General features: G+C 52.3%; 1 protein-coding gene across 1 annotated transcript in view; it reads right to left on the bottom strand.

Moving 5' to 3' along the window:
* The window catches only part of PAK6 (p21 protein (Cdc42/Rac)-activated kinase 6), a 38,968-nt gene that overhangs the window by 20,908 nt on the left and 10,562 nt on the right, over positions 1-7,498 (bottom strand). The gene's annotated exons all lie outside the window — the stretch shown is intronic.

Genomic DNA, 7,498 nt, shown 5'->3' with positions numbered 1-7,498 from the left:
CCAGCCCTGGGATTTCTTTGGAAAGAATGATGCTAAAGCTGAAACTCCAGTACTTTGGCCACGTCATGCGAAGAGTTGACTCATTGGAAAAGACTCTGATGCTGGGAGGGATTGGGGGCAAGAGGAGAAGGGGACGACAGAGGATGAGATGGCTGGATGGCATCAGTGACTCGATGGACGTGAGTCTGAGTGAACTCCGGGAGTTGGTGATGGACAAGGAGGCCTGGCGTGCTGCGATTCATGGGGTCGCAAAGAGTCGGACACGACTGGGTGACTGATCTGATCTGATCTGATCTGATGGCTGATTCAGGTTGAGGTTTGACAGAAAACAACAAAATTCTGTAAAGCAACTATCCTTCAATTAAAAAAAAAGAAATTGACAAACTGATTCTAAAATGTACAGAGAAACTAAGCATCAGGAATAGCCAAGACAGTCTTGAACAAGAACAAAGTTAGAGAGTTACGTTACTAGATATCAAGACTGATTATAAAGCTACCATAATTAATGCAGTGTGGAACTGGCACACAGATTGATGAGTCGACCAGTGGAACAGAAGAGAGCATCCAGAAATAGACTCACTCACATAAGGTCATTTAATTTACGACAGAGGTGACAGTGCAATATGGTGGGAACTGAAGGTCTTTTCCATAAATGTAGCTGAAGCAATTAGATATTCATATGAAAAAAAAAGAATCCGGAAAAACGAATTCGTATCATATCCCCAAACTAACTGGCTCTAAATGTGAAAGGTAAAATAATAAAGTGATGGTAGGGGGTTGGAGGGGGAAACCTATAGTCTGGCCATCCCCTGCCCTAGGTCTGCTGTGAGTGACTATGGGGGCCTCTCCTGGAGGCCCTGACCTGCTGGGGCCCAAACCTGTCCATACCCATGGGTCCCAAGGACAAATTAAACCTCCAAGGTTTTCTTTGTCCAAAGCAGGCCTAGGTTAGCAATAGTAATTTCTTTCTAAAGATTTCACAAGGATTTTTGTAAAGATTTTACAAAGATTAATTTGTAAATGCAGTATGAACACAATGACTGTCTGAAGGGAAATGTAGCAAAATATTCATTATCGTTGCGTTTGACTGGTGGGGTCCCAGGTGATTTCCTCCTACTCCATCTTTGTACTCTTCTGAATTTTCCGTAAAGACAATGGGCTGCTTTTTAAGTCGCTTCAGTCATGTCCAACTCTGTGCGACCCCATAGATGGCAGCCCACCAGGCGCCCCCATCTCTGGGAATCTCCAGGCAAGAACACTGGAATGGGTTGCCATTTCCTTCTCCAATGCATGAAAGTGAAAAGTCAAAGTGATGTTGCTCAGTCGTGTCCGACTCTTAGCGACCTCATGGACTGCAGCCTACCGTGCTCCTCCGTCCATGGGATTTTCCAGGCAAGAGTACTGCAGTGGGGTGCCATTGCCTTCTCCAAAAGAAAACAACATATTTTTAAATAAAGAAGAGTGATCCCTAAGGACTGAGTTCCTAAGAGATAAGCACCCACTTAAGTCTCTGATGTGGCCAGGTCACTGGGTATCAATCACCTGAGTGCCTCTCTCCAGTTCTGTGTCCTAGACACACACACGAATGCCCAGACAGGGGCCCTCCCTTGCCATTCCTAGGTCTCCATCTTCCATGCAGTTTCCCACCTTCTGGCAAGCCCAGGAGTCCCTGAGGTGAGGGAGGGCGGGTGCTGAGTCAGCCTTGAGGTTAAATCAAACCAGGCCACGCCCACGTTTAAAACTGTCACCCAGCAGCTCCAGCGCTTTGAGTCCACACCCCAGTGGAAGAGCTCTCCTTAAAGAAGATACTCTGGAGGGGGACGCAGGAAGAACGGTGCTGTCCCCTCAGAGAGCCAGTCCCGGCCTTGCCTCCTGCCCAGCCTGACAGAAACTATGTGGGCTTCAGTGGCGGAAGAAAGTGGGCAGAGGCAGGGCGCCGCTCTGGTTCAGGGTGAACTCCGCTGCCCCGGCCCCTCCCTTCTGGTCTGACACCTCGCCAGACCAGGGCAGGGAGGGGTTAGGAGTCTTCCTTAGGCTGGGATGCGTTTCTAGCCCGAGGAATGCTTTGCACATTCCTCTTCTGAATGGCCAAGGAAGTCACCATCCAGCCAGCAGGCTGGCCCATGACTGGGTGGGAGAAGAATGACCATCGCCAGAGAGGGGAGGGAAGGGGAGGGGAAGGGAGAGGAGGGGAGAGCCCTGCCCCAACCAGTCTGAGAAGGAAGCTCTGGGCACAGCTCCTGAGGCGGCTGCTCCCTCCAGTGCGAGCCGAGCCTGGCACTTGGGGAGCCGGTCAGCTCCTGGCAGAGCCTTCTGGAGGAAGAGCTGCCACACCCAGTAACACTGAGGGTGGAGTTGGTGGGAGAGTTCAGGGAGCCACAGGCCCGGGGTCACTGAGGGGTGGACTCTCATGTCAGAGGAGCAGGAGACTCCAGAGAGAAAGGGAAGTAACTTTTCTTGGACACCTACTATGTGTTAGGCACTTTCCAAGCACCAACTAATTGAATCCTCACAACAACCCTGGGAGGCAGGCATTATTATTATCATCTGCAAATCCAGATGGGGTTCAGGGAGGCTGAATAACTTGCCCAGGGTCCCAGAACCAGGAAATGACTGAGTTGGGGTTTGAACCCAGATCTGATTCCCAAGTCCTGCTCCATCCACCATGCCCACCCGGAAGGACTCGGGCTGTTGTTAGTCTCCTTCCCAGAGGTCTCTGTGAACAGGAAGGGGCCTGCACAGCCTGTGTAGAAGGGGGTGGGCCAGGGCCCGCTTCCTCAACCAAGATTGCTGGGTTCTTTCCTGTTCTGATCTGTGAGTCAGAGGCCAAGGGAGATGGGTGCTGTCCTGACTTGTAAGCTGACCCTTACTTTGGAACCAGGATTTGTTTTTGTTTTGCTTTGCAATGGTGGCGGTGCGGGTGTTCTAAAGAGCTCGCCTTGGCAGCTGTGATGCAGGGCCTGGCACATGCGAAAAGACTGCAGAAATAGCAGGAGAGTATTTTCTCCAGCACAGGTCACGTCCCCTCAGTAGGGTCTCAGCCTAAAGTCAGGCAGCTGGCAAGCCTGGCTCAAGGAGGGTGGGCAGAGCTTTGTGGCTGATACTAGGGTTCTATGGTGACGGGTGTGAGGGGAGGTCGGGTGGTGGAGCCCCCGGACTAGGGGCTGTGGCTCAGCTGGTCCGGGGTCCATAACAGGGACGGCAGACAGCTGCACTGGGTGGGTCACTCTCTCAAGCTGCTCTTCCTCTGAGTGAGGAGACATCCGTCTGCCAGGCCTGGGGTGCCAGCACCACCAACCCACCAACCCAAGGCAGAGCCACGAAGGCATGAGTCCGCGCTTAAACCACAAAGCAGAGCACAGGCTTCCCAGTGAGCACTGCCATTTGAGGCAGACCCTGGGGAGTGAAACTGCCCGCTCCAGATGTGCTCCAAGACTGCCTTCCTGCCAGAAGTCCTCTTGGGATGTAACTCTGGGGCCCGTCTAGAGCCAGTGTCAACTGTTTTCTTAACCCTTGGTCTCTGCTTTTCACCAGAAAAGCTGGTGTCCAATGTGGCTGCCTCACCCCCAGACCTGGCTTCCAGTGGGCTCTGGTTGTTCCCATATGTTGAATTCTTTTCAAGGAAAGGACACTACCCCCACCGAAGGGATTCACAAGAGCACACTACAGGCTGGGAAGGTGCTTTCCAGAAAGCGAGCCTGAAGAAGTTTGCAGCCACTCGTAGGGAACAGGATTTGGTTGGCTATATAAGCTTTGGGATGTTGTAAGCTCTCTGTTAGGATGAGGCTGGTGGGATTCCCCTCCACCTACAGACGACTGGGAAAAGAGATGGCAACTGCCCCCGGGGCCCCACTCCCTCCGAGGGCTAGGGAGTGAGAGTGGGGTGCACACTTAGACCCCGTGAGGGAGGCCTGGGGCTGGTTTGTCAGGGCTGTGTGCTGGCTCAGCGTGGACCAGGGTGTGCAGTCCCTAAGTTCTGCTTGTGATCCTGACCCCCTCTTCCATTCTAGGACTCAGCATTTCTGGAGGTGATAGGGGAATGGATTTATTCACCTCTGCCAGCTTCTCTAGGTACAGTGAGGCGAGAAACACCATCTGTCCCAGTTGGAGGGGCCGTTTGGGGTATTTTTAGTAATCATCCCTCAGGGAGTGCCTGGTGTAAGCACCAGGCTCTGGGCTGAGCATTTCACACACAGAATCCTCGCCACAAGCCCGTGAGATGGGCCTATTATTGTACCCATTCTGCAGATGAGGAAGCCCTTGCTCAGAGATTGATCTGCCCCAGTGAAGCAGCCAAGAAGGGAAAGATCTCTGTCAATTGGACCCAGACCCTGATGTGAATGCAGCTGCAGTCAGCTGTCACCTCCTACCACCCCACCCGTGTCATTCTCAGAGTCACGCAAGAGGCTCTGTGACCTGGAGGAGAGGTAAGGCCCTGAGTCCTAGAGCATGTACAAAGGCGCCCCACTGCTGCCTCCGTCCAGCCACAGAAGGGCCTACGGGGGACCTTGTTACCTCCAGAGCTGGGCCCTTCACCCTGAGGTCTGCTGCCCGGCCTCTTCATCATGCTCTGTGGGAACTGTCACCCCCCCCAACCCTTCCATGACAAGGAATGTGCCTCACCAGCCCCCTGGTTGAGAATACCCTGGACAGAAGCCAGTCTTTCACTGGAGTATTCTCATCCGTCAGCAAGATTATTCTCAAAATTTTATAAAATTGTATTATTTGTTCATTTATTCAATAAATTTCATTTGTTGGGCATCTGCTCTGCTCAAGGCTCTGGGGATCGTGGTGAACAAAACAGAATCCTTGCTCTTGTGCGTTTAGCTGGCTTTTCCAAATAGATGTTGCTAGTCCCCTGACCTGCATGGCCTGCCTGTAGGACTTGCTGGGGTCTGGCTTCCCCTGAGCCCCTGCCTCATTTTCCATCCCTTGGTGGCATTCTCTGTAGGAGCTTGCCCACACTCTGCTGGCCTGTGCCAATGCATTCAGTGATGGGGATGTCCCCCTTCCTAAGGCCCCTGCCCTCTGTCCCCTCAGAGCTCGTCGTCCTTCGTGTAGGGCTGAGCTCTGTCCCCCCTCAGCTTACCAGGAGTCTGGGCCTCAAACTTCCCTCTGCATGTGACAAGAGAGGTGGCACCCCAGCACCCTTTCTGGTCCCTAGAAATGCACCAGGCAAAGGGCCTGAAGACAATTTCATTTGCTCTTCTGCCCAATTGTCCCCTGCAGTGTAGGTGAGTCCTAGACGCAGGCTGTGCCCCTTACTGCCCCTGCTCACAGGCTCTGAAAGATCTGCCCAGGGCGCTGTGCAGAAATGTGGACAGAGCATCCCCAGGATACAAAGCAGTACTCTGAGGTTCTTCTGCCCCACCAGAGTGGCCCAGAGAGAAGCCCAGTATGCAGGACAGACGGCCTGTGCACAGAATGCGCCAGAATGTCTGGGTTCCCCACCCCTGGCATCCTACCCACACTACAGGTCTTAGTGAATCCCCAAGGGAAAGATAATGGGGCTGCTGTTGAAAAGAATATGATAATAAGTCTCATTCAATCACTTGTGTCAACACTCCAGCTAAATGAGAGGCCGAAGAGTCAGGCTGGTCAGCCAGGGAAGGTCAATATTGACTCAGGCCTGCCTCCTGGGCCCGGCTCCAGCCTGCAAGTGCCGTGTTGCGGTCCAGCCACAGCTCAAGCCAGAGCAGCTATCTGACCTCTGTTCACATACTTAGAATCTCAACCGCTTCCCCAGTCGGCCGTGCTGGGATTTCCTGGGCACAGGATTGTCTCCAAGGGCAGAGGGAAGCATGGCAGGGCTGCAGGCCTGGCCCCTCTTTGCTGTTCGATTTTCATCAGCTTCCACATAGACAGAGAGGCCCAAATTGTCATCACAAGCCTAGTGTGATGCCTCGCCCAAAGAACCTCCAGAGTCCCCTAGTCACAAAAAGACTGTTTTTACAGTTATTGTTTTAACTTTATCTCTATGTTGCTCCCTTCCTCACTCCAAGTTCACAAAACTGCAGTGAGATGGGCCAAACCTGTTGACTGAGTATATTTTTTAGGACGACCGGTGACCAAGGAGAGGAAGGCAGAGCCGAGAAAGGGAATCTACACATACACGTGTATTACATGCCCAGCACGTGTCAGACACTGTGATCATGACAGTGACGATTTTACAAGGTAGATTTTAAGAGCTAAGTCTACAGGTGGAGAAACTGAGGCTTAGAGGGAAGTCATTGTCTGAGATGGTGAGTGTGCAGCTAGGATTCAAGCCCAACTCCCAAGCTCTTCCACGATGCCTGATACACCCGGAAAAGCCAACTGACCTGCCCCAGATCACACAGCTCCTCTAGGCAGAGGTAGGACCAGAAGCCTCAAGCCAGAGTCTCTCTCTGGCCCAGTCTGCACTGGTGGTAACAGCATGTCCAGAGTCACCTATGAACAGGTGAAGCCCTGCAAGGCTTCACAGAGCATGCTGTTGTTTCTGCTTCCAAAGCCAATTCCCTTCCAGAAATGCCCCTGCCCAGGGGCGCCTCACTACCCACCCTCCACAGACCCTCGGCCTTGACTCTATTCCCACTGCTTGGCTCTAACATCCTCCACAGTCTCTTGCCACACAGCCAGACCATTCTTCAAGTTCTCCAAGAGAGGGCTCAGGTGGCTTAACCTTTTCCAAAACTGGAGGCAAGGCAGGTAGGCTCCTGCTGGGGCTGTCCTCCTGTATCAATTATTATTGTCACTTCACCAGCTGCCTTGTGAGGAAGACATGATCACCCCCATGTTATAGATAACTACATTAAAGTTAGGAGAGAAACAAAGTAACTTGCCTAAGGAATCAAAGGCAAGTCAGACTTTGAACCCAGCTCTTTCTGAGTTCCAAATGCTGTGCCCGCCACTGCAGTCCTACATATGACCGGGAAGAGCTCACAGCAGAACTCACACCATGGGCTTCCCTGGTGGTCCAGTGGCTGGGAATCCACCTTGCAATGCAGGAGACACAGGTTCAATCCCTGATCTGGGAAGACACCGCATGTCACAGAGAAACTAAGCCCATGTGTCACAACTACTAAACCCATATTCTAGAGCCCCCAAGCCATAACTACTTAAGCCCACACCCCCTTGAGCCTGTGCTTCGACAAGAGAAGCCACCGCAGTGAGAAACCCGCACACCACGATGAAGGGTAGCTTTCTGTAAGTAGAAAAAGCCTGAGTGCAGCAACAAAGTCAACAAATAAATAAATATATCTTTAAAAAAAAAAAACCACACACACCAGAATGAGGCAAGGTAGAGAAAATGCAGCCTACACACTGGAAATCTTCATGTCTTGGCCCTTGGTGTCCTCAGCGGCATCTCCCTCCCAATTGGAATCCACTCACTGGGTGTGGGTGAAGTTGGAGAGATTTTAGCAGGTTGGAGAGCTGGGGAGTGATCTGGCAGGCTGGGATATGCGGACAAGCACCTCTGGCTGGGGCTCTTTCCTGACCTACTCAGCCCAAAGGCTGG

Source organism: Bison bison, unplaced genomic scaffold (assembly GCF_000754665.1).
Source record: "Bison bison bison isolate TAMUID 2011002044 unplaced genomic scaffold, Bison_UMD1.0 scf7180017864259, whole genome shotgun sequence".
NCBI lineage: Eukaryota > Metazoa > Chordata > Mammalia > Artiodactyla > Bovidae > Bison > Bison bison.
Note: the sequence above shows the minus strand (reverse complement) of the source record. Positions and strands in the feature narration are given on the sequence as shown.